General features: G+C 48.3%; 2 non-coding genes across 2 annotated transcripts; one reads left to right on the forward strand and one right to left on the reverse strand.

The window, feature by feature from the left end:
• The first annotated feature begins 1828 nt into the window (after nt 1-1828).
• TRNAP-CGG lies at nt 1829-1900 on the forward strand. The gene has a single exon. It is a non-coding gene; the product is annotated as a tRNA-Pro (tRNA).
• Nucleotides 1901-3511: 1611 nt separating this feature from the next.
• On the reverse strand, nt 3512-3583 carry TRNAP-AGG. Its single transcript has one exon. It is a non-coding gene; the product is annotated as a tRNA-Pro (tRNA).
• Between the last annotated feature and the right edge of the window lie 6223 nt (nt 3584-9806).

Here is a 9806-nt window from a genome sequence, read left to right on the forward strand (position 1 = left end):
GTGAAGAGAGGGGTGGAGAAAAGATATGTGTTAAAGCAGGCAATCTCCCCAGCTTTTCTGTGAGTAGGTCTGAGCTGCAGACCATCACATATCTCCTGTGTGGACCTGCTGAATGATATTTACTAGTTACACACAACCTACATTAAAACCTATTGTATATAAAAGCACAAGGGGCCCTGGACTGTACATTCAGTCCAAGGGTAGCCACAGTGGCATCTCAAAATCTCTGGATAGAAGAGTACAGGATCAGATCCTAAAAATCTTAATGATTGGACAGGAAAACACCACCAGTAAGGAAATTCCATTATTTATATAGCACCTTTGGCATGCCTGGTGCGTTACAGATAAGATGCATCCGATGAAGTGAGCTGTAGCTCACGAAAGCTTATGCTCTAATAAATTTGTTAGTCTCTAAGGTGCCACAAGTCCTCCTTTTCTTTTTACAGATAAGTAGCGTAACCATACAAGCTTCCCGTCCAGAAGAGCTTCAAATTTAGAGAAACAAAACACAACGGAGTGGGGAAAGGAACGCAATATCAAAGCTAAGCGTTTGGGTAGTTGGGTTCAGCTGAGGTCTTGAGAGTTCTCTGGTTGTCTTCCGGTTTTAATTGTTTAAACTGAAACGGGAGCCAGATGAAAGGCCCAGGAGGCGGGGAAGGAGCGCAGCGATGGGTGGAAGAGTGATTTCCGGAAAGGCGCTGCCAGCAGCATTAACACCTAGTTCTGACCCAGTGCTTTTCAGCCGCAGATTTCCATGCACGTCGCAATCTTTGAACATATTATCCCTGTTCCACACAAGGGGAACCCGAGCACGGAGGGAGGCTAAGCGAACGGCCTGGGTCGCCCAGAAAGTCTGCGACGGAGCCGGGGATTCAACCCAGGGCCCCGCAGTCCCTAGGTCACTTGCAAAGCGCTCGGGCAGCCCAGACGGGGGTGAACGGGGAGGCCAGGAAGCAGACAGGGCTTTGGCGTGAGGAGCAACGCGGCTCGGACGCGGAGGCTCTTCTGGCGGGATCCCACCCCGGAGGCTCCTCCAGGGCCCCCTTCCACCGGCCCGCGGGGCGGGGCTAGGCCTGACGCGAGCAGAGGCGCCGGGGCGGCAAATTGAAGCTGGCCACGCCCCAGCCCGGGGAGCCCCGCCCAGCGGGAGAGCGCAGCGCGCGCAGCGCGGCCGCCGGCCCTCAGCGGGCCCCCCCGCCCCTTCCTGGATCCCCACAGGGCAAAATCAGGGCGGGAGGGGCCCGCTGTTCAGGGAAAGGGAGCAATATCCGGGCAACTCGGGCGACTTTCTCCCGAAGCCCAGTGGGAGAAGGGCGGGCCGGGCTAAACCATGGTTCCACGATGGGAGCAGGGGGAAGGACGGAACGTCCGGACCGCAACATGTGTGGGGGAGCCGAAGCGGGAAAGACCGCCCCCCCCCTCCACTAGGGATGAGCTCGCCCTGCTCCGAACCCAGCCGCCGTTGGGGGACAGTGTGTTACCTCAGAGTTTAGGGGGCTGAGGCTGGGAAAGCGCAGAGTGGGATTCCCCACAGAGGGCTCCAGTCCTACCGTCAGGCGCCCTCCCCCCACGGCAGGGATCGGGATAGTATCTGCCAGATGGGGGCGGCTGAGCGGGCTGACTGTGGGTGCTGGAAAGGCGATACCATCAGGCGGGTGGATCCTAGTGGGGAGCGGAATGGTATCTTCCAGCCGGGGCAGCCTGTGGGCGGAACCATCCGGGAGCGGGGTGGGGGAGGGAACAGACGGTACTGTCAGTGGCTGGCGCGCTGCAAGGAGGAGGCGGGATAATAGTGAAGAGTCGGGCTGGGGAAAAAGTAGCAGGCAGCGGCTCGTTGGTCTAGGGGTATGATTCTCGCTTCGGGTGCGAGAGGTCCCGGGTTCAAATCCCGGACGAGCCCGCTTGGAAAGGGGTGGGGGCGCGAGCCCCTCCGTTTTGTTTGTGGGGTCGATCCCTCAATTCATTTTATTGCGCGAGCCGCACAGCGGGGCCGCGAGGGCAGTAACTGAGGGAGCCCAAGGGGAAGTGGGTGGGAGGAGGGCAATGCAGAGAAGCGGGTGGGGGGGGGGTAGCTGGAGTGGGGGGGAGTTGCCCAGGGGGAAGGGCTGCACAAGGGGGCGGTCCCTGGCCGGGCGTACTGCGGCTGGGGAAAGTAGGGGCGCGTGCAAGTGGAGATACAAAAATTAAAGGTTTCAGAGGAGCAGCCGTGTTAGTCTGTATTCGCAAAAAGAACAGGAGGACTTGTGGCACCTTAGAGACTAACAAATTTATTAGAGCATAAGCTTTCGTGAGCTACAGCTCACTTCATCGGATGCATTTGGTGGAAAAAACAGAGGAGAGATTTATATACACACACACAGAGAACATGAAACAATGGGTTTATCATACACACTGTAAGGAGAGTGATCACTTAAGATAAGCCATCACCAGCAGCGGGGGGGGAAAGGAGGAAAACCTTTCATGGTGACAAGCAAAGTAGGTATTCTTGTTAACTGCTGGAAATAGCCTACCTTGCTTGTCACCATGGAAGGTTTTCCTCCTTTCCCCCCCCTGCTGCTGGTGATGGCTTATCTTAAGTGATCACTCTCCTTACAGTGTGTATGATAAACCCATTGTTTCATGTTCTCTGTGTGTGTGTATATAAATCTCTCCTCTGTTTTTTCCACCAAATGCATCCGATGAAGTGAGCTGTAGCTCACGAAAGCTTATGCTCTAATAAATTTGTTAGTCTCTAAGGTGCCCCAAGTCCTCCTTTTCTTTTTACAAAAATTAAAGGAAGAGAACGGGAGGACAGCTTACAGCTGTAGCTCACGAAAGCTTAGGCTCAAATAAATGTGTTCGTCTCTAAGGTGCCCCAAGTCCTCCTGTTCTTCTTGCGGATACAGACTAACGCGGCGGCTACTCTGAAACAAAAATTAAACAGTGAGATCAAGCTGCTTTTCAGGCGGGGGGAGGCAGACGAGGAGAGATTGCTGCTGTTTCCATTTGTAAATAGCTGGGAGGTGTCCCCCCATGACAAGGTTGGGTTAGGGCTAGGGAGGGCACAGACTCATAGGAACATGGGGAGGGCAGGGTTATAGGGAGGCGAAGTAGGGGGCACAGGAGGAGAGGTGAAATCCACAGGCAGCCCCCCAAGAGGTATTTCTTCCCTTCTTCCTGCCTCCTTCCCTCTCCCCCTTGGGCTGTCTACTTAGTCCCCCGCCCCGTAATGCTAGTCTCATTAAAGGGTTGAGCAATATTAGAGGACGAAGAAGAGGAGGCTGTATGGGGGTACTTGTGGGACAAGTGGGGCTAATAATAGTTCGTGTGGAGGAGGCGAGGGGAACTCACGAATCAGAGAGAATAAATATAATATTCAAATTAATGTACTCTCAAGACAGAAAGCAAGAGCGCCATGTTTTTAGTTGCAAATGTTTCCTCATTTCTTTTATCTTGATGTGTAAATGTACCTTTAATAAAAACAATGTAAAATGATCATAGAACTGTTCAAGTGTTGGGAAGGAGAAAAACAGGGCTCGTCCGGGATTTGAACCCGGGACCTCTCGCACCCTAAGCGAGAATCATACCCCTAGACCAACGAGCCGCTATATAAGAATCCTTCAGGCTGCTGTGAAGGAAGCTAACCTTGGTTCAGTCCTGTCCACGTGGATGTTTCTGATTTAGCCAGTTATTACTCTAGCTCAATTCTGCCCCCTGTGTAGGTTCTTCCACTAAGGGATCGTTCATTACCCCTTCATTTGTTATTAGAATTTTTATTAGACTCAAATTAATTAATTAGATAAACAATACTATTATTTGTAATAGAGATAATAATGCACATGTAACTGCACAGGTTTCAGAGTAGCAGCCGTGTTAGTCTGCATTCGCAAAAAGAAATCCTTTTCTTTTTTATAGGTTTCAGAGTAGCAGCCGTGTTAGTCTGCATTCGCAAAAAGAAATCCTTTTCTTTTTTATGTAACTGCACAGACTCTTTCATCAGGCCTGAGTGCCAGTGCGTGATCCCTTTTCATCCTGTAGATCTGCCTTCTTCTTGGGAAAAATTCACCCCTGTGCAGTGACCCAGTACAAGATCTATAGACCATTTAAGAGCTCAAAATTAAGAAGGAATAAAAGCCCACAGAAAACAGGCTGTTATAACAATGTCAAGCAGCAAAGTCAACACTCCTTCTTTAATGATAGGCAAATATTTAATTTAATAACTATGGTCCCAACCCTGCAATCTGAGCCACACAGATGGATCCCTCCAACTGTGAGGATCCCCACTGACTCCACTGGGATGCTGCATGTGCATAGGGGTGTCTGCTTTTATTCAAAGGTCTCTTGGCACTATACACCTATCTGCCTGTTATATTTACAAAGAACTAATCACCATAGCACCCAGGTGCTGAAGTACAGTTATATAAGAGAGTCAGGACTCGGAACAAAATTGGATCTCCTCCTACTGTCTTAGGAGTCAGTCACTGTATTTGGATTTTTAAAAATTATCCTAGCATTGTTCTTTATTGGTTGGCTTTGCAAAAGATAAGGTTTTGCAGTGAGCTCTAAAGGTGGTCAGACTAGGTAACATTCTGATCTCGGTTTCACCTACAGTAGTCTATTTCTTAGCATGACCTCTGAGCCTTGGCTTACGCTAGGAATGATCTAAAGGAAGCGCTATGTTTTTCTACGATGTAAGCTGCAGCTGTGCTCATTTTAATACAGAGGATGTTTTAATTGAGCTGGAACACCATTCTCGGACCTGTAGTTTCTCTGGAAAGGACCACTCCAAGGCAGTGAACTGGTGCACTGTTTGGTGGACCATGCAATATATGAACCATATTGCTTGGACTGAGACTGAGCAATTCCACATTGGGACCTGTAGAGTTCTCAGGCAGCTCTGTTTGGATCAAAATAGATCTTTTCCAGCATTGAATGCTACATCCTGCTGCCCATTTGAGCAATCATGGAAGCTCAGATCAAGATGGGATATTGCACACTAGGACTCGTAGTTTCCGCATAGGGACACGATGTGCACAAAACAAAACCACCAGCATGCTCTGCGGGACAATCTGAGAAGTTTGTTCCAGCACCTCCTCTTTTGACACTTCAGTCTTTTGTACCTCATCTTTATTACCTGAAAAGAATAGGTCCAGTGTAGGCCTCATCCAAATATACTTGAAGAGTGATGCTTTCACAACTCACAGGGTGAGCTGACACTTTAAGTGGTTTCGGGCTCAGCTGCTCTTGTGTGAGGCTTAGCCCACCTCCCCAAGTGAAGGGAATGAACATAGGAGTCACATGACAAGGGGAAGTATGTGACTAAAGCAAGCTTGCTGGGATAAAAAAAGGGTAGGCTGTTTAGGAAAAAGATTAGATGGGAGTGCTCTGTTAAGATGCAGGCTACTAGCTAGAAAAGGGCTGGTGAGGAGGCAAGGGTGAGCATCCAATGAAGTGAGCTAACGAAAGCTTATGCACAAATAAATTTGTTAGTCGCTAAGGTGCCACAAGTACTCCTTTTCTTTTTGCATATTGGCAGAGGCTCTAGGAAGTAAAGATGGAACAGTTTGTTATGGGGCAGATATAATTGTTTAGCATCCCAGGATGGTAACTTGTGGTAGAGGGTAGGTGTGGGTTCCCCTGTGATCTTCCTTGTGCAGAGATACAGCTGCTCCTGTCAACAGGGAGGAGAAGGGACTGACAAAGGACCAGGAGGGCTGGATGTTGTACCCAGGTGAAAGGCTGTTTGGGAACAGGACAAATCCTTTGAGCAATGGTTATATATAGCAAGAGGATGGGGGGAAAAATTTTGTTTGTGTTTCTGTTTGGACTCTAATTCTGAAAGGGGTAGACTTTTGTGACTTAGCTGGAGTGATTTAACTGTACTGGGGGCTGGAGAATCATCTGAGAAGGAAAACTGAAGTGTAATACTAACTGGAAATCAGACTAGGTAAGCCTCTGCATTGGCCTTATCCTCAGCTGGTCCTAACATCATGGGAATCCAGGGCCTCCCTAGAAGACAGGGGAAGTCATTTTTCTGACTGATAAACTTTAAAAACCTGTTTGATGCAAGATGCATCCAGCAATGAATTTTAAAACTGCTACAGCGTGGAATAACATACAACATGGTTAAATGTGTGCATCAGCTATTTAAATATTAAAAAGAGTGTCCCCCCCATACCCACCAATCAGATCTTCAAGAAAGAGACGGGAATAAAAGTGGGATGTAACCATGTCTCTCTCCTCTTTGGTGTATATAACAGCAGCCTAGTGCCTTAACTGCAGTAATCCCCTAACCTGTCTTCCATGAAGCTACCCTCAAGTCTGCAAAAGAACCAATATTTACTGTAAACCTGCTTCAGAACATAGGCTGTGCAGGTCAACTAGGCAAAAACAATGATCTTTAGGTGGAAAACCTACAACAACCAAAATAATTCAATTTTGTTGAAAGAAATGGGAAAACACACTGAACAACCCTCACCCAAATGCATCGGGGAAAATCAAACTAGGAAATGGAAGCACTACGAGAAAAAGCCTCAGAGACCTTCTATTTTCCTAGTCCATCAATCCTACTGTACATAGTAAACAGTGAACCAGTAAAGTGCTTAAAACCACTATGGCTTATTGCTAATAGTAGTCAAGGTAGCAGGCCATACTGAGCCATTTTTGCTTACTGCTAAAAGTAGCCAAGTCAGGAGGTCCTAAACTGGTCATGCAGAGACCTCAGCGTAAGCAAGACAAGAAGGGAGAGGGTTTTGGGTCCACAGACAGGGCGGCTTGACCCCGTGCCCTTCCTGCTAAGAATGTTGAAATTGCTGATGCATGTATTTTAGAAAAATAAGAAGTCCGTTTATATGCACCTTCAGGAATGTTTGTCAGGGCCCTAAGGCATGGACACTCCGAAAAAAAAAAAATCTCTGGTTAATAGACGATCATAACGTGCTTGATTTTTTAAACCTGATTGCTTAGCAAGTTTTCTTTAAGGGATATGTCATTGTATTACTAATGTATAAATAAAGGGAAAAAGTTTGAGGTAGTGGGACTTCTTAGAAGGGGCTCTTCAGGGACGCTCTCTCTGGATGCATCTTGGTCTGCACCGGCATATAGAAGCCTGGCCAGCTGAAGTCTGTCACAGTGCCACTCGAAAGCCTTGCTCAGCTTTGGTAATTATTCAGGGCTGGGGGTGTTTTACTAACCTGTTGCAGATGTGTGTAAGTGTTTGAGACTAAGTAAAGTTTAGCTTCAAGTGAAAACACTCTTGTGTTTTCCTGTTTGTGCCAGCCATCTATCAGTTGAACGGCTATTTCTCCCTTGATTTATTTCCTGACCCCACCTTGCGCAGAGTAAAAGTTACCAAGAGCTTTGGGTTAAAAAACCTCAGGTAACACTACTACTGGTATTACCTGAAAGGATAATCCAACCCCTGTTACTAGATCGGAGTGAAGACTGGGGCCTAACCTTTCCAGCTGCCACACCAGCTGGAACAAAACACCTGCAGTTTTGCAAGCAGATATTATGCATGCATAAAAACTAACTGAATTGTGACCACAGAGCAGAACTGGGACACTTTCCTTCTAATCAGTATTTCCAGACAAAAGTTACATTAACACTGAGTTAAATTTGAGAGTATACTAAGTAATTTAGGGTGGAAAAACATTACAAAGAGAGGTTTCAGAGTAGCAGCCGTGTTAGTCTGTATTCGCAAAAAGAAAAGGAGTACTTGTGGCACCTTAGAAACTAACACATTTATTTGAGCATAAGCTTTCATGAGCTACACTCACTTCATCGGATGCATTCATTTTTTTCCACTAAATGCATCCGATTAAGTGAGCTGTAGCTCACGAAAGCTTATGCTCAAGTAAATTTGTTAGTCTCTAAGGTGCCACAAGTACTCCTTTTCTTATTACAAAGAGATCTATCCTTAAAACATACATTATAAATCCTAGAAGTAAGGTTAAACTTAAAAGAAATTTAAACAAAGTTTTGGAAATGCACAGTTCAAGCATTCAAATAACCTCGATTCTGCCCTATAGTGATGCCAATAAACAAAAACTAATCCCATCTGAAAACATAATTCTATCCTCTCCCCAACACCTGTCAGGCTCTTGCCTCATGAAACTGAGCAAAATGTTATACTCCTGTGTCCTATCAATCTACGCATAAACCAGGTCCAGATTTCACCCAAATAGAACTCTCATTTGTGCGGCCTTCAATAAAACTATGTGGTCTGATAGTTGCTCTCTCCAGTGAAGAAGCTGTTATCTGTGAAAACAAGCCAGGCTGCCGAGGTAGCACTGTGGCTACTCTGCAGTTTTCTAGTATCAGATTGGCTAGGAAAGTACAAGTGTGTTTGAAGAGGTTGAACCCGAACATGGAAGGCGTTGAACTACACCCCACTGGCCGACACCCTGAGAGCCCAGGGCTACGAGGTCCAGATACATGCCCTGATCGTGGAAGCCCTGGACATATGGGACCCCCACAACGAGCCGGTACTGAGAGCATGCGAAGTCGGTCGATGCTACGCCTGGCTCATGAGATGGTGTCGGACACCATAAACTATCAGGTGGTCCAGAGACATCTACACCGAACATATAAGGGGACACCGCCAGTAGCAGGTCGAGTAACCGAGACCACCGAGCAGGGAAATAACCCACTTTCTTCCCTGACAAACCGAGGGACACACCTCACCCAGGTACTTATTCTCTACACCAGTACTGACTTGGACTCTTAATACATTCCATGGGTGGCATACCCGAGTCCACTTATCCAATGACGCTTGAAAAACTCCCACACCCCAAATCTGGATCTATGCTGGTTATATGATATGTATGTACCTCCTGACCCTTGTAACCAATACTTGCAATCCCCCATAACCCAAGCCCGACCCCAGATGTACAGTACCTTTCCTCTTATCTTGTGTATAAATTTGGTTTTAAACATTAACTTTAATAAAATTCCTTCATCCTGGCAGTTCATGATCTGCTATTGATTTGTTACTGTTTTAAGACCTAAACAGTGAGTAACACTAAAACTTGAAGGCAGGTGGTCAGTATGGTGCAGGCTGGGGTGCAGCAAGGTGAGTGAAAATGGCAGAGACTGGGACATGGTGGGGTGGGTAGGTGGGTGGGCACCGGGGCAGTATTGCTCAGCCCATGAGCGAGTTCCCCAAAAGCCTGAGGCTGACATAAAATGAATGGGATTGTTAAAATAAATTTGAAAGGGGGTATTTGTCTGCTGGTTTTTGAGCCCCTAAGCTCTCCTCCACAACCGTGAGGGCTAGAAGTACTAAATAAATAACTAAATCCAGAGCTCCGGCGCTTGTAAAATCACATGACTCCAGAAATTGGGGCTTTAAGAACCACACCCATTAAGAGTGGACAGCGCTAGTGGGTGGGCCGGGAAGGAGCGGGGTGGGCGCGCAGAGCTGGCTCAGGGGCTGGGGCTGGGGCTGGGGCGCAGCCCGTCACACGGGTACAGCCTGGGCTACATAAGCCACAACCCACCAGCGACGGGGGAACAGCCCCAGCCTCCTCCCTCGGCCCAGGGGGAGCCCCCCCCGCACCCGCTCAGCGTCACGTGTTCCACGGGGGGGTGGGGCCAAGGCAACGACCCTACCCTTTCTGGTAGGGCGCTCTTCTAGTGAATGACAAACCAACTCGCCAATCACGTAGCCACATGGGACACACGGGGCGGAACCAGACGAGGACGGTGGGCGGGACGCGGGAGGTGTGCGCGATTGACGGCTCCTCCGTCCCGTCTCCTGGCGGGGCGCCCCTTTCCCCGCCCACCGGCCGGCCCCAAGGGGCGGGGCTGCGCCGGGGGCCGGGACA

Source organism: Dermochelys coriacea, chromosome 1 (assembly GCF_009764565.3).
Source record: "Dermochelys coriacea isolate rDerCor1 chromosome 1, rDerCor1.pri.v4, whole genome shotgun sequence".
Taxonomy (NCBI): Eukaryota; Metazoa; Chordata; order Testudines; family Dermochelyidae; genus Dermochelys; species Dermochelys coriacea.